General features: G+C 44.9%; 1 protein-coding gene across 2 annotated transcripts in view; it reads left to right on the top strand.

Annotated features, from left to right (window-relative positions):
* Positions 1–26,660, top strand: part of VPS13B (vacuolar protein sorting 13 homolog B) — a 1,123,013-nt gene that overhangs the window by 900,863 nt on the left and 195,490 nt on the right. The window lies entirely within an intron of this gene.

Here is a 26,660-nt window from a genome sequence, read left to right as displayed (position 1 = left end):
GGACTGTTAAGAATGTAGATGGTATTTAGGACTTTGGCTTGTCCAAGAGTGGCTCCAGTGAAACTGTTACAGGAACAATTTTGGCGCAACTTCTGTATTTGATGAAATGCCATGGGGCCTTCCACATGAGCCAGCCACGGACCAACTGGCGGCACATCCAATCTCCACACAGAACAGCCTCTGTAAGGACATCCAGAAAGAAATGGTCTTAAAAACATTTTTCAAGACCAATTTGGGAGTGCCAACAGTGCCTAAAAGTTTCTAAAATAAGACGATCTCTTAAGTGAAAGTGTACCTTATAAAGAATACCAACTGAAATTTAGCATAGCAACATAACAGATACAGGAAATGGTTTGTAACTGAGAAGTACACATTATGGGCCAAACGTAGGTGATTTATTCCCCTTTTACTTCCAGTAATCTGGCAGAGCTCAGCACAATTCAGTGCATTTTGTGAATGCTTTCTAAGCTAAAATGTAACATGAAAGGTTTTGCGAGTGCTTTAGCCCGGCATTCTTGATTTAGCCATAAAGACGTTTCAGAACAGTTCTGAACATTGTACTCATTCCCACGCTTACCTTAGTCAGTGCTTGAAAAGTTAAAACAAGTCACACCCCAATTCATAGCCACTGTGGGAATTATTTCCTCTTTGTACTATACTATTAATATATTCAATATGGCTTTTGCAGGGGCCTCTACCACACGTTATTGAAACAAGAAATAATATTATAAGTGCATCTCCACTTGTTGAATACATTTTGGTGAACAAGATGAGGCTACATAAGTCAAACTGTGGTGTTTCCAGGTTCTAATCACTTTGTGATACATTTTTAGGTAGCCAGATAAGTTGTACAGTACTTGCTGTGGATTTAACATCAAGATAGTATTATATGTATTGTACTGTAGAAGTTGAAACACAGAATTTAGAATACTGTCATAATTTACTGAGTCTCCATTTTGAAATGCAAACTGGCTTCATTTCAGCTTAATAAATTTTGTTCCGTGCTAATCTAATGTTGCTACGCTGGATGGACTGTAAACAAGTCTAAATAGACAACATTTTGCACCACTAAGTACAATGATATACATAAGAGGATCTTTTGCTCTTTTGTTTTATTGGGGGAGATGTACTGATAGTATCAAGGCAATTTGTGAACATAACTGGGGCAGAGAGGGGCATTTTCACCTTGCACCACTCTATCAAAGTACTTGTTTGAATACTCTGCTGTGTGTTTGTCAACTTGTGTTTTATAAGGCGCCAATAGGAGGTGTTACGGTGCCTGCTGAGTGAATATATTATAATGGGATATATCAAGTTCTGTTCTATAATTCTCAATTTCTTTCCTTTTTTTGTAGTGAGGTTTCTAAACATCCCCAGCAAAATAAGCATAGTTTCTGTTTCCTATAATCAGCAGCACATGGAGAGTTGTGCAAAACACAGTTTTCTTTGTTAATACTGTACATACATAGTGCCCATTATTGTTAAATATGTGGTTCTCAGTATGTTCTTTTGAGTGTAGTGGACTGTAGATAAAAGCCAATGTTTTGTTTTTAGTATGTAGCCCCCCCCGCTGGGGTAGGCTACTAAAAGCACATTAGGAGTTAACTGATGAGGATAGAGGTTATGCTCCACCCAGTGGTGGCACCACCGTACTGTCATCAGGGGAATATAGGAAATCAGCAGGGGATTCTGGGAGAGTTCCAGTATGGCAGCATATGAGAAGCTTCTGAGCTTAGAGGTAGGGAAGATGTTCTCCAGAGTACAGTATAAGATAGGTCAGGCCCCCTTTTATTGTATTCCACATAGGGACAGTGCCCCATCAGTCAGGATCCTTTGTGTTATGGCCAGATTGAGTAATTGCATGTCACAAGAGAGGGAATGTAGACATTCCTGTGTGGGTCAAGCAGAAGTGCCACCAGGATGTCCGTGGATCAGCCATACAAGCAGATCCCCATCCACAGTGTTTAGTATCCCTGAGGAAGTGGCATTTCCAAAGCCACTGGAAGTAGTATCAGAGACGTTACAGACCAGGCAAGTATCCCAGCATGGGGCCCACAGTGAGAGGGACTTCAAGTAAATGGATAAGAAGGGGGGCCCTGATGCAACAAGGATATGAAGATGTAAATCCCATGTGTGTTAAGTGTGGGCACTCAGGGAACAGCTGAGTAATTTGATGTGAGAAGGAATGAGGATATGTGCAACCATGCAAATCAATATGTATTGTGACCTAAGTAAGGGTACAAGAATCAAGATTTTGGTTGCACTAAAAAAACTCATGGCGCCCATCTTTTACTCCGCTTAGCAGACTATTGACAGCCCCTGAGACAAGGTAAATGAATATGGATGCCTGCTGTACCACTGCACTGATGTAACCTCCTTAGGGAGCCGGGGAAGGAGGGTTATATTTGGCGCCCAACGTGGGGTTGGGCAATTATAAGAAAGACTGTTTTGGGTTTTGCTCATTCAGCGACGAGTTTGTTTTATGGACTGAAATGCAATGTGCGTTTTTTCTCAAAATGACAGTTAAAAATAGTGGATGGTAGAGTTGAATAATATGCTTTATCCTATCAGGTGCATCAGAGTCTCTTTGTAGTAGCTGCTACAGGTAATGGATGTGTGTATAGTCTTAAGCCATAAGAAAAAGCAACTGGCCCTGCTTAGGGCACCAAGTGTTGCAAGCACTCACGGTTTGGGGAGTAATGGTGGTTTGATGTGATCCTCAGTCGCTGTGTAGTTGCACCGCCAACCCTATCATGACTGGCGTCACGTGGGGCGGTCGCGCGACCGGCGGTGTTCTTGTCTGGTGTCAGTGGAGGAGGACCGGTGAGCTCCGTCATTCTTTGACAAAGGCCTTATGGCTGAAACGCGTTAGATGATCCACCAGCTACACCTGTCTGTTTGAATAAAATTCTTTGAAGTCACCACACCACGTCTACCCTGCTTCATTTCCTCGGTTGTGCTCCACGATTTTTCCTGCTGCTGCTGGAAGAGCTTACAAATATAGTGGATGGCAAAGGGTGGCTACCCGAATTCCCACACAAACACAATTATTCCCCACCGGCAAAGGTGACGGGCTTCGATATAGTGACAAATGTTTTTCAAAATGGCGGCTAGTAACGGCCGCACATATGTAGTTAACATGGTGCTCCCTTGCAACAGGACGCTGAAAATATGTGATCTTAACTATTACAGATACCAAAGCGGGAAACCTGATGTGTAATACATTTTCCGGTTCAGAAAATTGCAAAATTACATTGTCCTACTTTAAGTAGAAGAAAGTTGATGTGTAGACTTTGAGCAACCAGTTTGTAATGCGCCCTGCTGTGAGCAACCAGCAAAGTAAAGAAATTGATGTGTGGACTGTGAGCAACCAGTGTGTAAAGCAACCGGACAAGTAAAGAGAGGATGTGCTGACTGTGAGTACCCAGTGTGTAATGTGAAATGCTGTGAGCAACCAGCGAAGTAATTATGAAGTTGGGACATGGGGACTGTGAATTTGTGTGCCATGTCCCCTTCTCTAAGGCATGCTTGAATGGCGACAGGGTAGTGGGCCCAAATCTCCCCCATTACTATAGACTGTTGCACTGTTGACCTAAGAGACTTAGTTTCCTGCCAAGCGAATGGGATTGAGAGTTCCCGCCAAGTATAATTCTTGCAAGCATGCTCGGGTGCAACTATTGGCAAGGTCTTTGCAGAAATTGTGCGAAGATGTAGCTCCTCTTCTCAGACGCTTCAACGATAGTCTGAACAAGGGGACGCAAATCAGTGTGCTTTTGGATTAGTTAGAGGAAGGACCAATGTCCCTATCCCTCCTTACACGTGGAGCATAGCGGGAAGGGCTGTGACCACACCCCAAACACGGGAGATCGTAGTAGCAGAGATATTTACAGCGCTGGGATAATAGTACTGGTGACAGTTGGAGAAATGTACAAGATGTCCGTAGCAAATATCCCTCAATTGGCCGTGGTTCAGTTTTACTGGATCCCTGGAGGGGTCCTGATCGTGTTGTTCATGGGAAAAGATGTTATGCAGGACGTCTGCGATTGCTACCGAAGACTCGAGGGTGAGTTAACCCCATTGACTCAGTGCCCAGAGTGCGGGAATTTGTAAATGCAGCTTTCAGGAACATGGGACTCGAGGTCCGGTTTGCAGTTCACTGATTCCCCGGAGGTAATATCAGAGGCGGCCGTCTCCATCCCAGGGCAGCCCATTTCCTCCCCTGGACAACCACAGTACTGTTATCAGGGATATATAGGAAAGCAGCAGGGAGAGTTCCAGCATGGCAGCAGAGGAGAAGCTTCTGAGCTTAGAGGAAGGGAAGATGTTCTCCAAAGTATAAGTTAGGTCATGCCCTGTTTTATTGTATTCCAGATAGGGACAGAGCCCCCTCAATCAGGATCCTTTGTGTTATGGCCAGAGTGACAGAGCCTTAACCCTTCTCTAAAAGAGCTTCAATGGAAAGCCTGTATTGGTCTGATGAGTCCAGCAGGGAGCTGGGTAATTATAGCCACAGACAATTAACCAGTATCCACCTGGCTCATCAGACAGGTAGAAAAGCCTCCTGCTTGAACTGCAGAGGATCGCTCTAGCACATGGAAGGTGTTTGCTGACAGAGAGGGATCCCAAGGAACCAGACCTTCTATCTATTCCAGGACACAGCGGCCACAGGAACCTGCCACAGGGTGCAACCCATGGAAACCGACCCGGACTAAAGGAAAGTGCCCCTGATAACAGGAACCTCTTACCTCTTTGGACTTTGAGTCAGAGGCTGGTAAGAGGCCTATCCCCCCAGCCCTGCAGATAGTGACTTGGAGAGCCAGTTAGCCCCTTCAAAGGGATAGGCTGTTTGTTTATTTGTATGCTGCCTTAAAGCTGTATTGTTTGAAGATGCGTTCTAAATATAAGCCAAGGTTTATTTTCCCCAATATGTGTCTCCCTGGTTGTACCTCTTCACTTGTTTCCTACAGCCAGATTAAGTAATTGCATGTCCCATGAGAGGGAATGCAGACATGCCTGTGTGGGCCACGCAAAAGTGCCACCAGGAAGGTGCCCTAAGGAAGTGGCATTTCCAAAGCAAGTTTCTAGTAGTAATAGGTTACACAGACCAGACCAGGATCACAGCGCAAGGGACTCACAGTGAGAGGGACTTCAAGTAAATGGATAAGAAGGGGGACCCTGATGCAATGGATAAATATTACTAAAGGATATGAAGATATAAATCCCATGTGTGTTAAGTGTGGGCACTCGGGGAACAGCTGAGTAATTTGATGTGAGAAGGAATAAGGATATGTGCAACCATGCAAATCAATATGTATTGCGACTGCAGTGTTCCTAAGTAAGGGAACAAGAATAAAGATTTTGGTTGCACTAGAAAAACTCCTGGCGCCCATCTTTTACACTGTCCACAAGACCTTGGCATCCCCTGAAACAAGCTAAATTAATATGGATGCCTGCTATACTATTGCACTGATGTAACCTCTTTAGGGAACCGGGCAAGGAGGGTTAAAGTATAATAATGGGCATTTTGCTCCTTTGTATACAGTAACACGTTGGTTAAAAGTCCATAACTCTGAGCAAGTGAGTAAAATATTATATGCAGAATTTTAGAGGCTCATATATTTGGGAAAAAGCTGTACCCAAAATACCTACACGACTCTTCATTTCCATCTGGGAACTAGTTTTTCTTCTTGAATGCAGATGAGAATTGTTTGCCATTAAATGTTTTAGCTAGTCAAAGCTGTTTCCAATATGATCTTTAAACAGCAATCTCCTCCAATTCGCTTACATAATTGGAATCGGGTTATCCGCCGAGCTGAGCGGCGCTACTTTCAGTTTCGGGGATACCCTGGTTCCCAAGATATTTACCGGTAAAGGTACCAGCGTCCCTGGTATACCAATCCTGGCCACCGTAACTGACCGGTAGAAAGCCGCTATCGATGAGCTTGCAACTTCCTATTGACTCGCGGAACGTGGGAGAATTGAAGGACAACAGATTTACCCAGAACAGACCCTTGGTACCAGCCCCATTACTCCTAATTACCTTGAGAACCGTTTGGCTCAGTAAACCCTCCACTTATAAATACTGTATGTAAAAACAGTTCTTTCCGCACAAAAAATATGCCAGGTTGGATTTCTTTGATTACATATTTTGCATTACATATTTTTGTTGCTGTTGCTTTTTAACAAACTTTTTTTTACCAGTCGAGTGTTCTTATTTACCTATTTTAAATGTTATATTTTTGTAGGAATGCACAGCCATTATGTCATTGTGAATTTCATAGGAAAGTACCACTTGTGATCACATTCACATGTCCATCAGGTTCTGCAAACTTGCTTTTGCCCATTATCTCCCAGTGCGGCGTTTCCACTCCACTGATTTCGAAGGAGAAATAAAATAAGTTCTAAATTCTTTTGAGAGCGCTTTTAGTTCCAGTATTTTGCACAATTTTTGTTGCATTTTTATTGTAAATGTCTAGCTGCGGCTATGCAAATGTTGGTGGTACATATATTCAGTGTTCGACAATTGTATACATTTACTCGCCCGGGGCGGGTGGATTTAACCCCCGGGCGAGTAACTATTGGCCCAAGCAGCACACGTGTTTTTTTTTTAAATTCCCCCGTTCGCGCTGAAATTTCCCTGCTCGCGCTGAAAAAAAAAAAAAAAAAAACTCCCCTACCTGACTCCTGATTGGCGCGCGCTCCAGGCTTTGTGGGCGCGCGGCCAGGCTCTATATGAGCCCGCCCCCAACGAGCGGCCATTCTGCCTGGAGCTCTGTTGGAGGGTAAGTACTCTCCATGCTGCGGCCCCTCTGCTCCTTCCCTGCGATCCCCCTGGTCCCCACATGGCTCCCTACTCCCCACCGCGGAAGCTCTCCTGTCCCCTGCTCCTGTCCCATTCCCCTCCTCCTGTCCCCTGCTCCTGTCCCCTGCTCCTGTCCCCTCCTCCTGTCCCCTGCTCCTGTCCCCTGTCCCCTCCTCCTGCTCCCTTCCCCTCTTCCTGCTCCTGTAGCCTTCCCCTCCTCCTGTCCCCTTCCCCTCGATCCACCGATCGATGTCAGGGGCGGGAGGTCCCCGCTGCTGCAGCCCGGTTGGCTTGGGGGGGGGGCTCAGCCCTCACCACGTGCCTCCCATGCGTCCCCTACCTTCATGATGGCGCAGCCGCCGCATGAGGTGGGGGGATGTCGGCCTGCCCCCCCCCCCCCCCCGCCACGAGCATCATGCCGCCGCGGGCTGGGGGGGAAGAAGCAGCCTGCAGCTTGGCCAGGCACTGTGACATGCCGGCGAGGGGAGCAGGGCAGTGGCGGCCACGGCGGGGCTGACTGTCACCTGGGGCGCCCAGTGGGGGATACCTCGCCACGTGCCTCCCACCCACCTTGCTGATTGGGGGGGGGGGATGTCGGCCTGCCCCCCACACGAGCGGGAGATGGGCGCGGGTGGGTGGGGGATTTGCGTGGTGCTGGTCGCGGCCTTTCCTCCCCTGTGTGTGTGTGAGAATGTGTATGTGTGTGTGTGTGGGAGAATGTGTGTGTGTGTGTGAATGAATGTATGTGTGTATGGGAGTATGTGTATGTGTGTGACACCAGAGGTCCCCCCCAGTCAGTAACCCCCCCCCCAGTCAGTAACCCCCCCCAGTCAGTAACCCCCCCCCCCCCAGTCAGTCACCCCCCCAGTCAGTAACCCCCCCCAGTCAGTAACCCCCCCCCCCCAGTCAGTCACCCCCCCAGTCAGTAACCTTCCCCCCAGTCAGTCAGTCACCCCCCCAACCCCAGTCAGTGTCAGTCACCCCCCACCCCCAGTCAGTGTCAGTCACCCCCCACCCCCAGTCAGTGTCAGTCACCCCCCACCCCCAGTCAGTGTCAGTCACCCCCCACCCCTAGTCAGTGTCAGTCACCCCCCCACCCCCAGTCAGTGTCAGTCACCCCCCCACCCCCAGTCAGTGTCAGTCACCCCCCCACCCCCAGTCAGTGTCAGTCACCCCCCCCCACCCCCAGTCAGTGTCAGTCACCCACCCCCCCCCCACCCCCAGTCAGTGTCAGTCACCCCCCCACCCCCAGTCAGTGTCAGTCACCCCCCCACCCCCAGTCAGTGTCAGTCACCCCCCCACCCCCAGTCAGTGTCAGTCACCCCCCCACCCCCAGTCAGTGTCAGTCACCCCCCCCCACCCCCAGTCAGTGTCAGTCACCCCCCCACCCCCAGTCAGTGTCAGTCACCCCCCCACCCCCAGTCAGTGTCAGTCACCCCCCCACCCCCAGTCAGTGTCAGTCACCCCCCCCCCCACCCCCAGTCAGTGTCAGTCACCCCCCACCCCCAGTCAGTGTCAGTCACTCACCCACCCAGTCACCCCTGCCCCACCCAGCCACTCACCCAGCAAACCACTCAACCAGCCTGTCACTCACCCAGCCTCTCTCTCTGTGTATCACCCACCCTCTGTGTGTGTCACCCACCGTTTCTCTCCTCTGTCTCCCCCACACTCTCTCTCCCCCCCACACTCTCTCTCTCCCCCCCACACTCTCTCTCTCCCCCACACTCTCTCTCTCCCCCCCACACGCTCTCTCTCCCCCCCACATGCTCTCTCTCCCCCCCACACTCTCTCTCTCCCACACACACTCTCTCTCTCTCCCCCACACTCTCTCTCTCCCCCACACTCTCTCTCTCTCTCTCTCTCTCTCCCCCACACTCTCTCTTTCCCCAACACTCTCTCTCCCTCTCTCCCCCACACTCTCTCTCCCTCTCTCCCCCACACACTCTCTCTCTCTTCCCCACACACTCTCTCTCTCCCCCACACTCTCTCTCTCTCCCCCACTCTCTCTCTCCCCCCCCCACACACTCTCTCTCCCCCCCACACTCTCTCTCTCCCCCCCACACTCTCTCTCTCCCCCCCACACTCTCTCTCTCCCCCCCACACTCTCTCTCTCCCCCCCACACTCTCTCTCTCCCCCCCACACGCTCTCTCTCCCCCCCACATGCTCTCTCTCTCCCCCCCACACTCTCTCTCTCCCACACACTCTCTCTTTCTCTCCCCCACACTCTCTCTCTCCCCCACTCTCTCTCTCTCTCTCTCTCTCTCTCCCCCACACTATCTCTTTCCCCAACACTCTCTCTCCCTCTCTCCCCCACACTCTCTCTCACTCTCTCCCCCACACACTCTCTCTCTCTCTCTCCCCCACACTCTCTCTCTCCCCCACACTCTCTCTCTCTCCCCCACACTCTCTCTCTCCCCCCCACTCTCTCTCTCTCCCCCCCACACTCTCTCTCTCCCCCCCCACACTCTCTCTCCCCCACACTCTCTCTCCCTCTCTCCCCCACACTCTCTCTCTCTATCCCCACACTCTCTCTCTCTCTCCCCCACACTCTCTCTCCCCCACTCTCTCTCTCCCTCTCTCCCCCACACTCTCTCTCCCTCTCTCCCCCACACTCTCTCCCCCACACTCTCTCCCCCACACTCTCTCTCTCTCTCCCCCACACTCTCTCTCCCTCTCTCCCCCACACTCTCTCTCCCTCTCTTCCCCACACTCTCTCCCCCACACTCTCTCTCCCCCACACTCTCTCTCCCTCTCCCCCACTCTCTCTCTCTCTCCCCCACACTCTCTCTCTCTCTCCCCCACACTCTCTCTCTCTCTCCCCCACACTCTCTTCCTCTCTCCCCCACACTCTCTCTCCCTCTCTCCCCCACACTCTCTCTCCCTCTCTCCCCCACACTCTCTCTCCCTCTCTCCCCCACACTCTCTCTCCCTCTCTCCCCAACACTCTCTCTCCCTCTCCCCAACACTCTCTCTCCCTCTCCCCCACACGCTCTCTCCCTCTTCCCCACACTCTCTCTCTCTCCCCCACACTCTCTCTCTCTCTCTCCCCCACACTCTCTCTCTCTGTCACTCCCACACTCTCTCTCTCTGTCACTCACACTCTGGATCTCTTATTTACCCTATATATCTTAACTGCCCTATACTACACCGAAATCTTAACTACCCTATACTGCTTTCTTCCAGATCTGGCTCAAGCTTCACACGGAAGACATCGGAACCCCCCCCTAACCCAGAAGACAGGTAATGAACACCTCCCCAATGTATAACATTGCGGGAATGAGCGTACCTGGACATTGAGGGACTGCGGATCAGGTAAGATCCCAGGTGGGATTGCTGCTTTAGATATTGTGAAGCGGGGACATCCAGACATTGGTTAAGGGGTTCAGGAAACTAGTCATTCACACCTGGCTTTTATTTCTAGATCCGACATTTACACACACACATGTAACAAGGACTAATTGTAGTATAATGTAATACAATAAATACATTTATGTCAAAAACGAATGTTGTTCTGACTAGGAATTTATTAAATGTATTTTATTTATATATTTTATTTTAAAGCGGGGTTGAGGGCGGGACTAGGGGCGGGGTTGGGGGCGGGGTTGGGGGCGGGACTAGGTGGCGAGTAGATTTTTGGGTTGGGCGAGTAGATTTTTGGGTGATTTATCGAACACTGTATATATATATATATATATATATATATATATATATATATATATATATATATATATATATATATATATATATATATATATATATATATATATATATATATACAGTGTTCGACAAACCTATACATTTGCTCGCCCCGGGCGAGTGGATTTAACCCCCGGGCGAGTAAATATTGGCCCAAGCAGCACACGTTTAGTACTAGGTGGCGAGTAGATTTTTTTGTGTGGCGAGTAGATTTTTTGGTGATTTGTCAACCACTGCATATATTAATGCAAAGAAAACGGAGTATTGATGTACCTCTCGTGCACGTTACTAGCTAGAGACATTTACACTTGAGACCTCCAAACCGTTGTGCGAATGACAAGAAAAATAGTGCAAAAATGTATGGAAAAATGTATGGAAAAATATGTTGAAAAAAAGATGGAAAATGCAATGGTAATCACAAAGGCAGTATCTTGAATAATATTCATGGGAGTCGTAATGAAATCAATCTTTATGAGTTTTCACTCCTCTCATGGGACCATAGAAATGGAAAGAGCACAGAAGAAAAACCAGACACAGCATAATAATGCCTTTTATAAATATGGAAATTCGGTCATTAACTTAATTATATCAATAGTTCGGGGGAGGTTTATTCAAGAAAATTAAGCTATGTAGCACAATGGGAACAAGACCTAGGGGAAACATTAGAAGAAGAAGAATGGGCGGAGATATTCATGGCCGGGGCAAAAAGCTGAACCTGTACGACGTAAAGGGAGAACTCGTTTTAATGAGATGGTGCCTTAATCCGACGAAATTATCTAAATTTATACCAGGCGAGTCCCCATTGTGTCCAAAACAATGTGGAGGGGAGGCGAATCTCTTACATATGCTGTGGTCTTGCCCTTGGGTGCTGCCCATATGGGAGCAAATCAGAGATTGGCTACAGAGGATCTTAGGCCTCGCAATTCCATTGGACCCCTGGATGTTCCTCCTGAACAGTCTGGCTGAGGGGCTTCCCAGAATACAGAGCAAATTAGTGGTGCATTTCGCAACAGCAACGAGGTCCGAGATCTCAGCATTATTGCTTCAATCGGAAACAGAAGTTGGTACGTACCAAAAGTCTGGATAATGTTTATAGCACAAACGGACATTCCAGGAGTGAATGGTACTTCAATAATGCTTTGACAGTTACAGAAACGCGTTCTCCGCTGACTCACAGGAGACAGGAAGTAGATCTGTGGAGCCCTATGAGAGGGAGGTAGGTTCAGGTAGCAGAGCTGCGGGCCACGCGGGAGGAACTGCCTAGAGAGATGGCAAGCAAAATCCTAAGTGCTGAAGAGGAAAAGTGAGAGGTTCGAGAGGAGGACGGACCCCACTCCCTCCCCTCCCCCCCCTTTCCGTACCCAGTTCCAATTCCTCTTTTGTGTTTTACTTTAAGTTACGCTTGATTACATGTATGTTTTACTGCATAACAGTGGCGCTTTATAGGAAAACCAATGTTTATTGTGTTGTAAGATAATAAATTCTTAATAAAATCTGAGTTCCCCCCAAATTTTTTTTTAAAATAAAGCATTTAGGACAGTGGCTTTGTAAGCACAGCAGTCCTCACCACAACACTAAGACCGGGCTCCCATCTTACGGCACTTCGGATCTCTGGCTAGTACTTTAATCACTGAATTTCCATATTTATAAAAGGCAATTTTACGCTATGTCCGTTTTTTCTTCTCTTTTCTTCCCACTTCTATGGTCCCATGAGAGGAGTGAAAACTCCCGGAGATTGAATTCATGCAGACTCCCATGAATATTATGCAAGATACTGCTTTATCCGGAAACTAGGGTCACGTTTGAAGTATGAATAGCTCCAGTTAGCTTTAACTCATGTCTTCCCTCTTCCAAAGCATCACAAGTCCTTAATGTCTTTTTTAACTTTATTGCAGAAGTAGAAAACAACGGGTACTTGTAGGTGTAGTGTGAGTAGAGAGTGCTTCTCTATCAGGAATGCTTCTATGAGGTGGACTACGGTAAGACAGAAAGGCCTTACCAGGGGTGGATGCAGACAGGTCTGTACTCACTGTGATCTAAGGTGGAAAGGGAAGTGTGAGTGTATTCTGGGTAACAAGATAGCCTAGGGACAGACCATCTGTGAGCAAGGCAGAGGGGGAGAGAGCAGACTAGCCCATTCTGAGAAAAAGGCTGAGGTTCACTGACTATGTCTGAGTAAACAACATGTGTAGCAAAATGTTGCCCTTTCACATGCAGCAAGCTGCTGGGACAGGGGAAATAACAGGCAGCTGAACTAGAGAGAAATGAATCCCATGAACTGCACAAGGAGACACAAAAATATGGAATCCTGTTCCATGACATGCTTTGTGATTACCATTGTGTTTTCCATCTTTTATCAAGATATTTTTCCATACATTGTTTTGTTCACGTTCACTATTTTTCTTTTCATTCCACTGCGTTACAGTACTTACGGTGCTGGAAGTTAAGTTGCAGGGAAAGTGAGGAGGTTTTTATTAACTTTGACACTGTTGTAGTGATATAAAAGTTACATTACGATGTGCACAATTTTTGCACTTTATTATTGCACTTTAATATTGTAGTATTGTCACAAGGAATCTATAACATTCATTCACATATTTTTCCTTACGGATAAAAAAATATTGCACGGTGCACTTTTTCAGATACATAGTATATCTTTGTTAGCGCTGGTCTTTTACATTTACTACACTTGAGACCTGGTTGATTATTTACAACAGAAATAAGGGGCTGGGGGTGTACAGTGATGTAGAATTTAATACATCCTTTTGTGTCATGTCCTATACTACACTCAATTCTAATTGGAGCAAATGTCCTAATTCTGTACATTATTTATTTATTTTATTTATTTATAAAATATTTTACCAGGAAGTAATATTGATGCATTGATGCAAGACATTAGTGCCACTCTTTCGCTCATAATTACCTTGACTGAGTGTTTTTCTATCCTTTACCTCAGGGGGGCGCAAGATTTTCTAGGGGGGGCGCGTCAAATACCGCTGCTGGGTGACGTCACAGGACTCGCGGTGTCATTTGACGCCGGGTCCTAGCAGAGCAGAGCACTTTATTTAGGAAAGCAGCAATAAAACAGGCACTTGTGGATAAGATGTTTGTGTTGGAAAGGTGTGTCTCTGTGGATGCTTTGTAGTTAAGGGCAGGTGAAAAGAATTGGCCTTGCCATAGGGGTGTAACATAAATGTACTCACTCTGCCCATGTCAGGAAGTAAAACACAGTGGGTACTGCTTGTGACACAGGGATAGGGGTCAGGCCAAACTAACTGTCAGCAGGGACACGGGGGAATGGGAAAGCCCATTAACTTGGAGGACTGGAGATGTTGCCAGGGCAACCAGGGGTGTGACAGACTGGAAGGAAAAAAGACAACATAATGTATCCATTCCATCTGCACTGGGAGTGAAACTGCAAGGAAAGTAACATCCAAATACAGATAGCAGGCAGAACTGCCAAGGAAAGGGGGGGGGGGTGAAACAGAGATGGCAGAAATGGGTATTTCTGTTCCATGACAATAACAACTCCAAATGACATTTTTAATGTATTATAATGTAACAGGCTTTTTTTGTTTCTATAGCAACCATTTAAAAGTCGCAGCCCCTTCCTCTTCTGAAACAGGCTCTGGCACACCCCTTTTTGAGCCCTGCCCCCTCTCTAGCAGTGCAACAATTGTATCTAGTGTCTGCCTGATCACATGATCTTCCCCACAGAACTTTGCATCTTTGGTCCTCTTCTGCACTGACAGCCATTTAGTGAACCCCAGAGCTGAATCTTCGCCAATCTATCACAGGAGAACAGATTGATCGGCAACGTAGCTAATTACTTATCATTGTGTAGATTGTATTGATGAAAATATTAAAGGGGAAAAAAACCCGGGAGATTGGACTGCTGCTTTAACATGAGACCAGGTGTCATATGTACGGTATAGCTGACTGGTGTCAATAACAGGGTAATTATTTTAATGCTTATGTAACACAGTTTCTAACCGCTGCTAACTGCGCATGTGCGAACTGGGGGATGTCCCTGACTGTTGAGCGCCTCTTCTCACTCCCTGTAATGGCCGCCGCATCGCATATGCGCATGCTCGAGCCAAACGCAAGATGGCCACTGTGTCGCTTCTGCACATGCGCGAGCACAATAAAGATGGTGGCGCCCTGTCACTGATGTCGCTTGGAGCCCCCGGCGACACACTCGCTCCTGCAGCATCCCTTACCGGAGCGAGGGTGAGTGAGGGAGACAGGGGAAACCGGGGAGCCAGAGGGGACCTTGCTACACTTAGTTAAGAACGATGACTGGTTTTTGGAAAGCTGAACATGTTAAAAGAGGAGTGAGTCAAGGTCCACCACCAGGTCGGGTTTTAAGCATATCCCTGCTTCAGCAAAGGTAGCTCAGTCGTTAAGTTTTGGGTTATGGGGAGAGCTCCATTTTAACCTCCCTGATACTTAATATTTCAAATGCTTATATCTCCTGAACAAAGCGTCCGATTTAAAAAATGAAAACAGTGTGGAAAAAGGAAAGAAGAGATCACTTAAATAAAAATAATATTAACATACAGCATTTTTGTATGACAATCAGCATGGATTAGTGCCCACTATCATTAAAGGGATTAAGCTTACAGTTATGCAATGTTTGCACTAGTATTGCAAGTTTTACAACCGGGAGGCTATCATTAAGAACCTTTTAGATTAAAATGAATATTTATGCTGACTATGATTCTAAGGCTGAGTCGATAGAGACTTCAGCCGTGCGGAGGCGCCCTGAGGGAAAGCGGGTGCTTTCCCTGGCCTTAGTTCGCGTGCCATCCGGGGGCGTGTCGGGGGGCGGGCCAGTGACGTCACGAAGCTGGTTCGCCCTCAATGGGCGAACCGCTCACGTGACCGGCCCTGCGCTCCCGTGAGCGCTCAAACTAAAAAATTAATGTTGGCTACGCTTCCGCACGCCTGCGCGAGCCCCTGCTAAAGCCGCTCTCATTGCGGCTGCAGGGGATCACTGCCGAGCGTGAGTGCGGCTCAGCACGTGTCAGTGCCTAAGCGCTGACCATGCCCGCGGCCTAAGGGAGAAATTATAGATTTTTTTCTTACAATGTTTAAAATTTGATAATACAAAATAAACTTACTGTATTACAGTGAAACTTTTACTGATTTAAGCTGCAAAATGTATAGCGTCTTTGACTGAGCTAAAGCAGGGCTATGCTTAAAACCTGGCCTGATGGGGGCCTTTCAGGACTGAAGTTGGCCACTCCTCTGTTAAGAAATAAGTGGTAATCAGGTGCGTAGCTATAGCCTGTGCTCTTGGGGGAGCCCACTAAGGGCCGCCAACAGGGGGGAGAGCCGGGACATTTGGCCCAGCAGTCTAATCGTCCGATCACAGAAGTCAGGACCCCTTTCCTCCCCCGGGCCCCTTAACAGCAACTTGCCAGCAGGCCCACTCCTGGCGGTGACTTGTGCTCATAGCACAACATCAAAGCTGGATCGGGAGCGGGGAGAAGGGAGAGAGGGGGGGGGGGAGTTGCAGAGAGCAGGCAGCAGAGGCTGGGGGCAGAACTGAGGCAGAGAGTTGCAGAGCTCTGCCCGCCCCTGCTCTCCATGACAGGAGGAGGAGCTACTATGTGCTGCGGGAAGGTGTGCTGTGTGTGTTTGTGTCAGTTTGTTGTTTGTGGGTCAGTTTGCTGTGTGTGTTTGTGTGTGTTTCATTCTGTCAGTGTGCTTCAGTGTGTCAGTATGCTGTGTGCAAGCAATTGAGGTAACACGTGATAACAATTTTTTATTAGAGCATTTTAAAAATAGTTTGTGTCATTCTTTACACCGTTGTCTATAGCTAACAGTATTAAAAGAAGTTACTGTGCAGTATACTGTACACCAGTGTTTTTCAACCATTTGTGTGGGGGGGGAGGTTATTGTAGTGTGCATGTAGGTGGTTATTCTAATTTGTGTATGGGTGGGTGGGTGTATTGTAGAGGAGAAATTGTATGTGTGTGTGTGTGTGTGTGTGTGTGTGTGTGTGTGTGTGTGTGTGTGTGTGTGTGTGTGTGTGTGTGTGTGTGGCGCGGCGCACCAGGGGGCGGAGGGGGAAATGAATGTTAGGAGGGGAGGGTCGAGGGAGCTGGATTTAGTGTTTAAGGGAAGGGGTGTTACTGAGTGATAGCTGAGGAGGGGGGGGGGAGTGGTGAGATTGTGAGAGGAAAAAGGGGGTAGTGAGAGAGGGGGTGTAAAAGGGGAGAGAGAAATACAGGCAGTCCTCGTTTTACAACGAATGGCTTATCCAACGCTATGCAATGCATACCTATGTTCATTTTTACAACGCCAAAACGGCTTATCCAACGCTCTTACGACACTTTGCAAAGTTGTTTATGTCTATATAATATATATATATTATAGTATATTATACTATATAATATATTATATTATATATTATGTTATATTATATATATAATACAGCATATGCACTATATAATTTATGTGTGTGCTGCATAAAATATGTGGTGCGTAAAATATTTTGTGTATTTTAGCAAAAATGCCTTCAGGAACGGAACCTTTCATTTAAACAGTGTTCCTATGGGAAAACGTGTTTCGCTTTACAACGTTTCGCTATCCAACGCCCCTTTGAGTAACGCATTGTGTCGGATAACCGAGGACTGCCTGTACATGGAGAGATGGGTGAATAGAGGAGAGTTAGGATGTGTAAAAGAGGGAAGGGGGCTCGCAGGGCCGCCAACATGCTGGACCCCGTTGGGTTGATGCCCGATGGAAACTCCTTACTCAACAGAATATGTTCACTCATGGTGGGGCCCTAAAAAATTTTTGTCCTGGGGCCTGCAGATGTCTAGCCACGCCCCTGCTGGTAATTCAATAAAATTTGAAGAGGGCAGTCGCAGAATTATCTTAAATGGACGATGGACTGCTTCAGTCTGCTTCAGTCTGCACTATTGATTTGAACCCTTTGGGTGCCCCATGTTTGCTGGCACTCCAGGGGCCCCATGTTTGCTGGCACTCCAGGGGCCCCATGATGTAGTAGTTACGTCCTAATGACCCTGCTCGATTTTATGGGGGAGATGGCTTTCTGCGCTCCTGCGGAGCGGAAGGAGAGGGCTTCTGTTTCCTCGTCACGAGGGGATCAGAGAAGTTGTCACGTGATGGCACTCTTGGCCTGCGCTCCCCCCCATTCCCCAACACTTAAATGGCAAATAAATAACACCAATCAATTGGAAAAGTTTAATTGTACACTCACTTCTAGTCTCTCGAAATGTTTTCTTTCATTTCCTAGAGTGCATTCCTCCACATTGCTTCAAGCCGCTCCCAAATATCCGAAGACCATTTTTATTGTAGGTGGTCGAATCCCAGTGTCAACTCCTTGTGATCTCGGGCGAGTCACTTTACATATCACTGTGCCTCATGCACCAAAATTAGATTGTAAGCTCTATGGGGCAGGGACTCATTGTGCCTGCAACATTCTATATACAACACTACACACATTGGCAACACTATATAGGAAACTATTATTATTATTATTTTTTTCAAATGTAACGGTTCTCTCGTAAGATTAATAATGGTTCTGCGCTTGTGCCAATATTCGTAACACACAAGCACTGAACTTCACGTTCTTCATGCTGCTCCCAAGCACAGCAGCCAGCAATCATGATTACAGGAGCAGGATGTCAACATTTAAACACTGGGAGCCAACAGTTGTAGGCAATAATATGCATCCATGTTTGATCTAATCATTACAGTGAAGTAAATAAACACGTTCTAGTCATCCGTGGTGCGGAAATACAGATTTCAGGTTTGAAAAATGTAAACTACACATGTAAATTAAAAACTACATGTGTGTATTTTCCTTTCAAAGCTTTCATTTTGTTTTGTTTTTTTGCTGCGGTACCTATTGAGTTACCTTGAAAACCAGCTGGTGGTGTTTTTTTGTTGTTGCTGTTGTTGGACATTTAACCCCATCAGTGCTGCAGAGCCAGCCACACATTGCCAGGCATTAAGGCAGCAGCCCCCCCTCCCCCCAGAAAGCCTACTGTAAATGAGTTTAACCCGGGGATGGGCAACTCCAGTCAACAACTGGTCAGGATCTCAGGATATCCCTGCTTCAGCACAGGTGGCTCAATTAGGATTGAGCCACCTGTGCTGAAGCAGGAATATCCTTAAAACCTGACCTGTAGGTCGCCCTTGAGGACTGGAGTTGCCCATCCCTGGTTTAACTCATATAATGTTGGTGCATTGCCTCCTGCTTGTAAAAGAATAATAATATTAAAGGAGCAATCCACCCTAACTAGCCTGCCTTTTTATTATAAGATTGCAGCCAGGGGGTCTTTCAAAGCTGATCCGAACTATTCTCTGCTCCGGGTATCCCCCCAGTTCACGAGATACCAACTGGTGATTAAATTATCTGTATTACTTCCTGGTTTTTAAAGGGGTTTTAAATGGCCGTCCAATAGGAAGCCACGGTTGCTGATGTTGCAGCTTCCTGTTGGCCCGAGATTTGGCAACTGTTTTGTTTCCCCCCGAGGGAGATTAAAACTTGGTAACTTCACTGGTAAGTATGTGGTTAAACAGGAGGTCCTTGGAGCTGAAAAGTGGTGTTTGACTCCTGGTACTTACCTCGGTCAAAAAAAACAACCCAGTGTGAGTAACTGCTTCTTTAATAGTGTGTTTAGGGTACAAATCATGATTTTCTTAATCTGTAGTGTTTGAGGTTATCAGGGTCACCTTTAGACTTGTGTACTATGGGGGAGCGCACCATTATACCTCCCGGATACTTCATATTTCAAATGCTTATATCTCCTGAGCGGAGCATCTGATTTGAAACATGCAAACAGTGTTAGAAAGGGAAAGAGGAGATCACTTAAAAGAAAATGATAACGTACAAACAGATATGACGATCAACGTGGACTGCTGCGTTAATGGCCCACTACGGAATAAGCTACCACGATGCAGTTGTTAAAAATTGCATTTTTTTTCATGCTGACTGCTATTGGAAGCGAGAAATTATAGATTATTTTTTTCTGACACTGTTTTTAAAAATTGGATGTTACAAAATACATTTATTTCAGTGAAACTGTATTTCAACTTTACTGTTACTTATTTAAGCTGCACAATTAACAAGACTCAGTCCAATTATTACAATACATTTCAGGTGTTACAAAATTATTATTGGTAAGACAATCGGATTTGAAAGCAGAAGTTTATATTTATGATATTGGTATGCATGTCCTAGCCAAAAAAAGTTGGGACATTATTGATGTGGGTTGATGGTGGTGGTGACGGTGGTAACGGTGACGGTGGTGGTGCTGATGGTGAGACCAAATTCTCTCTGTTGTCCGATCTGGGAAAGAGACATCTCTGGCAATCTTAGAACCTCATGGATAATCATCACAACACCTATGTATTATTGTCATTGTCCAATAAATGGAAGACCCTATAAAGAAAAATTCCAAACCTTTTGCCGATTATGTTCAACAATTATTGCTCTTATTATGTCTTCATGGGCCGGGGAAAAAATGTCAATGAAATATGTGTTCTTATATGTGCTATCTATTTCTTAAACAAGCTGGATTAATGTCAGACTTTTTATTGCATGAAACTAATACGTGAATGCTTCACTGTGATTTTACAGTCGCATAATATTGTGGCCATCTGTAGCAGCTGCATTTTACAAATTATTTGCTGAACCAAGCTGAGCGCAGTGACAAAAGTTGTCATCTCAGATGTACTGTTAAAACAAGAGGGAAAAAAAAACGAATCGTTGTTTTTTTGCATTACGGCCATCTGCTCTACAGATGTTATTATATAGAATTACTTGAGATAAAATGATAGTAGCATTTCGTTTTTCTATTAAAACCTCAACAATTCACACTTGTTTACTTAAATCTGCATTATTCCCCTATGAGACAACATGATCCACTTGGGGTTTTTGTACGTTCTCACCAGTACTCCCTTTGATCCTTTTTGATGTGCTGATTCTTATAAACACAACGTTAAAATGCTGCTCAGAAACCATCATGGAAGAAGAAAAAAAACTACAAAGGAACAAGTAGAGAAGCAGGAAAAAAAATATTCTAATCCCTCGCTTGCACAAGCTATATTTTGTAAAAGAGACCTTTCTACTTTGTTTTTTTTGTTTTTTACACGTTTTATATGACATTATCATGTAAACAATGTAAACTGTTCTTTTCCAGAGATTTTAATTTGGGAACAGAAGATAGTTAATATGTAATCTGAGTACCAATACGTGCTGCTCATGATATTTTTTGATTTGCACTCATTTGACCTTTGTCGAGGCGGAGATTCCTGGAATAAGATGGGCCCGTCCTGAGAGGTCCCCAAATCACCTTTACTCTTTCATCACGTCAGTGTAAAGTTCTGTTTCCAAGAAATATTGTGAAATGTTTTTTTCTTTTCTTCTGGATTTGCTACAGACAGTATCTTAAACTTCTAACAGTCCTCTATCTCAGCGGTGCGCAAACTGGGGGGTGCAAGAATTTTCAGGGGGGGGGGGGCACGGCGCTTGCAGAGGCCCCGCGCTCTTCCCCCAAGGCATTTAAATTAATGCCGGGGGATCGTGTGAGGCCTCTGCAACTTCACTTACTTTGTCTTCGGCAACGTGGCGTCAAATGACGCCGCGGGGTCGGCAACGTGATGTCACGTGACCCCGAGGTGCCGTTTGACGCCGGAGAGAAGGTAAGGGGGGGGGCACGAGCACGGAGGGAAGCAGGCAGGGGGGCACAGCAGGGAAAGATTGCACACGCCTGCTCTATCTTACAATGTTTTGTCTTTTCCCATGTTAAGACATGTATCAAGATTGTACTTTTTTTTGTTGCTCCTGATAAAATGTTGCACTTGAAAAGAGCTAATTTGACGCTGTTGAGGGAGTCTTCAGGAGATTTTCAACCTCTGACTCGTTTGACTGCTTTATCGGGCTAATTAATGTCAGTACTATTTTCAATGTTCCTTTTTCATTTAAGGTGGCATTTCATAAAACAGGAACTACGACATTTTTTTAAAGACAAATTTGTAGCAAAGAGAGCAAAAAAGGGTGGGTAGCTATGTTGGTCCGTAGTAGCAAAGGAGGGAGAGGGGTGGTACGATTCCTTTTATTGGACCAACAAGTAGTTGTGGTGTTACAAGCTACCTTTCACAGACACTGTATATTACATTTTGTTTCTGTATTTCTGCCACACCTGATGAAGGACCCTGAGAGGTTCAAAAACTTGTAATCTATCAACTACTTGTTGATCCAATAAAAGGTGTCATGCCACCTACTCCCTCTCCCTCCTTTGCTACTACTGAGCAGAGAGAGAACATTTCCCTTTGTGCCTCTGCATCAATGTATCATGCATGGCACTCTGCTCCATGCTTGCCCCGTGTCCAACAGTTGGAGTCCAAGGTGACGGTTGCGTCTTTGTTTAACAATCTGTTCCAGATCTACTGAGCTTTATAAACAAGCTCCTTACACCTGGTGAAACAGAGAGCACATATGAAGCAGGTGCACCCAAACACCTTCTTCTTTGTGTTGGGACATGTCCCCCGTGGAGTCATCCAGCCTTTTTTCGTTAGTTAATTGTTTAACAGCATATAAATTAGGTGCGAGACCCCTTACAAAATCAGTATGTGCAGATTACTTGTTTTTATTCGCTCAGGAATTCAATACGAGATACTATAATTTGAAGACAAATTAAAACATGACTGCTATGGAAATGTTAAGAGGAGTAGGGATTCTTGAGTGTTTTCACTTTATTGCCACTTCAGTATATGTTGCGTACACTGGCCATTTTTATAGCAACATGAAATAGTTCTTAAATAAAGTGAAATTCCATTTGACATTTTTTTTGTAATTGTATAGTGTTTTTGCTTGCGTCAACTCCTGTGTAAGGGTGGAAATAGGAAACATTTGAGGAAATATTCCACATCATTTTTCCCATAACGAAGAACTATTGAAGTATTTTGCAATGACGAATATGTTTTGGAGGATGTATCTAAAGCAACTGTAGAAGCACTGTTGACCCTTTCTGGTCCAAGGCTTTCTTAGTCCTTCCTTTAACTGGTGCATATAAAGGTATGTGGAAAACTTGAAGCCTGTGCTATGCAGAATAACATTGTTAAAGCAGCAATACTACTGTATGTTCAAACTTTTTTTATTTTCTTATTTATATAAGTAAAGGCTGTGACCATGTATAATTCTACATTCTTACCTGATGGCAATCATTTGGTGCTCTTGTTATAAATCTGTGAAAATCCTGATTGTGTGACTAACATAATGTCGTCTTCAGTCAGTGTAACGCAGCAGCTACAATGTATCCATATTACTAAGGTTACATTATCTATTGTTACAGTTTACAGCTCAAACTGCTGGGAACATTTGCAACAAATTATCCCCAGCAGGAAAGTGTTGCAAAGATCTTGCACTGCTTGGTAGGGGGGGTTAAAACCTGCTATAGAAATCAAAAGATGCTCCTAGAAATCATTAAAAATGGCATTAAGAGTTGAATATTGTTTTTAACAGTTTCTTTCATCTCATACTACAGATCTCATTTATTTAAAAAAAACATAAGATTTCACATGTTTTGCTGCTTTAATATTTATCTGTGCTTAAGTAACAATCAATATGGCCAGATATCATACAACCTAATCACTGCTTACTATATGTATGTATGCATGTATGTGTGTCTTTATTTATATAGCACCATTAATGTATATAACGCTTCACAGTAGTAATACACGTGACAATCATATAAATAACAAATAATACAAATAAAATAACAGATCATGGGAATAAGTGCTTCAGACATAAAAGTAACATTTCGGAAGAGGAGTCCCTGCTCCGAGGAGCTTACAATCTAATTGGTAGGAGGGCATACTGTTAAATGCGTCTGCAAGGGGACAAGCTTTATGTATCAGGTGTATAGTATTGGCCACGGAGCTACTCATATGCTTTGTTAAGCAGGTGGGTCCTAAAGGTGGATAACGAGGGTGCTAGTCAGGTATTGAGGGGAAGGGCATTCCAGAGGTGTGGGGCAGTCAGTGAGAAAGGTTTAAGGCAGAAGAGGGCTTTAGATACAAAGGGGATAGAGAGAAGACATCCTTGAGCGGAACGCAAGAGTCGGGATGGTGCATACCGAGAAATTAGGGCTGAGATGGAGGGGCAGAAGGGTGTAAAGCTTTATAAGTGAGGAAGAAAATTGAATGTGTGATATGGGATTTGATAGGAAGCCAGGAGAGGGATTTCAGCAGGGGAGGTGCTGAGACAAATTTAGGAAAGAGTAGAGTGATTCTGACAGCAGCGTCTATATCATAAAGTGACTGAGAAGATACAGTAGCACTGCTAATTTAGTGAAATTGTATTTTACCATGGGCCAGCTTCCCTTGATTACAGTAGAAAAAAATGCAACCATTATAAAATGGCAGTCACAGCTAGCAAGTTTTTGTAAACATCGGATTGAAGCAGGGGGTCTCTGGACGTGAAGCCCATTTTTGTCAGCTCCGGGGACCCCCTGCTTCTGAAGATACTGTACCTCACTGTGGGGTACCGGTAGCCTCTCGGCTATCAGGAATCATGTAATGGTGGAGTTTCGAAGCTCCCTGCGGGCCAATAGGAAGCCATATCATCATCAGGTCCGGCTTCCTATTGGCCGGCGTGACGTGGGAGCTTTAAACTTTGTCGAGATGCCGGCACCCCCTTCGGAGGGACGTATCTCGGGAAGCAGGGGGTCCCCGGATCTGAAATGAATGGGGTTCAGCTCCGGAGACCCCTTGCTTTAATACGGTGTTAAAAAAATGTTTTTATTAAAAAAAATGCATGATTGCTCCTTCAATAGTAAATGCTACAATTGAAGCTTCAAAAACTTGTTGACATCTACTTACTCAGTCATACATTTAAGGGCAAATGATGATCTTTAATGTATGGCAATATGTGAGCATTAGATTAACATTTGCAGTTCACTTTACCTGTCTTTTTAACTTTTGAAGTGACCTTTGTGCTTCCGATTATAGTGAGGATTTATTGTTGTCACTTTCTCTACGTACACTGATCCTTGCTTCATCATTGATCTTACGGTTTTGGCCCTTGCTCAAGTTTATCCATCACATAATCCATCATAGAAAGAGCAACCAACAGGTCGACTAACGAGGCACGGAGAACAATGTAAAGATTAACCTTACATTCCCTCCTCACTTTATGTTCACTGGGAAACACACATACAGTAGTTATTTAAAATCTGTCAGCCATGTTTTATTTGCCTTCTGGGGTCCTGAAGAAGCAAATTCACTGCAGCTGTTGCATTTCTTCTTCGTCTTCCAATCAGAAACATCCACAATATTTCTATATGTAGATGAGAATAGCTTTGGTATTAATGTATTCCTTTCTTTTTATGTGCTTCTGATGGAATCGTCCCTATAACCTCAGGTCTGTTTGCTAAGTTTGTATGTCTGTAATGCAGAGCATATATCGATGACATGTATAATTAAAAGTAATTTGCACATCACTTCAATCCTTCCTACTTGAATTTTGCACATTCCGTTGCTTGAAACAACTAATAAATATTGAAAACGTACTAGTGAATAGTAAGATTTAATTACAGAGCCTTAAAGGAGAAATCAAATTTTATGACCCTGCTGAAGCTTATTAGAACCGCACTTCAATGGGCTGAAGAAGCAGCTTTGTAGGGAAGCAAGCAGCTGGCTTCCCATCTCTGCATAGCCCAAATGGCAACTAAACCATGGAATTGTACCACAGAACCGTCGTTCAGTAGAACTTCCACTAATGTTAGTTCACCTTCTCCCAAGTGTGTGTCCGTATGTTTCCCTTTCCCCATCTTCTTTTATTGATTCTTGTTAATGTATCATATAGCAGTAGACTTTCTTTGATTACACGTACTTAATGCTATTATTCCATTTGCATTTACATGATATGCTATTATAATCTTGGTATGTTTCAGATGGTCTTTTGAGCAGTAACTTATCTACATATGGATGGGTGGTCACTATTTAAAGTATTGGTTATGTAACCTGTGCCAGTTAAACTTTGGCATGTTCTATACATTTGCTCTCTGTTCAGTTCATTTAATAGTGAGTTACATTTGTACAAGTTCTTTTGAAAGGAATAAATTAAATATTTGGAGACAGGGGAATAAACACACATTTGGAATTGAGCACATCATTTTTTTTAGTGTTCTCCCATGCTTTCAGTTACTAGGATTTCAAGAAATCCTGCTATTGTTTATTTTAATTTTATTTTTTTCCCTTTGTACTGTAAGACCTTAACTCAAGAGTGACTTATACTAACAGAATCCAAATTTTATTTTTGCCAAAATACTTAGTCTTGTCTATACTTAGAGTATTCCCACTATTATGCTTGATGAAATGCTAGAATTAGGAAAAGTGATACATCATAGAAATATATCCAATCAAAGTATGATTAACCTAATTCCCAGTATTACCAAACACAACATTAATTTTTCTGGATATATCCCAAGATATTAATGAAATCATACTTCCCTAATACATCACATCAAGCATTGTCTGTTTATTGGGGAACATCTTTATGGTATGCCAGAGGAACTCACTTTATGCCAAAAGGAACTCATGAGTTTAAAGTGTTACAGTTTCAAACATGTAACTTAAGGATTTTAAAAACACAAAACGTTCCCGTAAGCCAATATTTTGTCCTAGATCAGATACAGTTAGTAAAAAGGTTGTAAGAGGCTCTGGAGAGAACTGTCACGGAAGACCCGGACTAACACACCAGGGATCAATTCGCCAGACAGAAACACAGTTTCTCAAATTAATTTATTGGAAAAAGAATTATCCACAACTACAGTAAATCAACACACACACAACTGGGAAACTGGGTACCCTATAAACCTGAGGACAGGGATCTCCCTAAAGAGATTTACCCTGTTCGTCCTTTCTGCAGTCCTCTACAATAGGACTCCAGGCTTGGCACCAGCACTGGAGTGGACACTGCAGCTTCTCCCAGCTTCTGCTTCAACTGAAGAACTCTGAGCTCACAGCTAACAAAGAGCTGATCTTATCTCATCTAGCTAGGTGTTTGCAATAAGACCCAGCCCCTGATTGGTGGGGGGAAGGGCAACACAAACAGCCACATGCAAAGCATCACAGATCACTTTGCAGCATTCCCGCCGAAAACAAAATTAAACC

This window comes from Ascaphus truei, chromosome 2, assembly GCF_040206685.1.
Source record: "Ascaphus truei isolate aAscTru1 chromosome 2, aAscTru1.hap1, whole genome shotgun sequence".
NCBI classification, from domain to species: domain Eukaryota; kingdom Metazoa; phylum Chordata; class Amphibia; order Anura; family Ascaphidae; genus Ascaphus; species Ascaphus truei.
The sequence above is the reverse complement of the archived record's forward strand: the minus strand, read 5'-3'. Positions and strand labels throughout refer to the sequence as shown.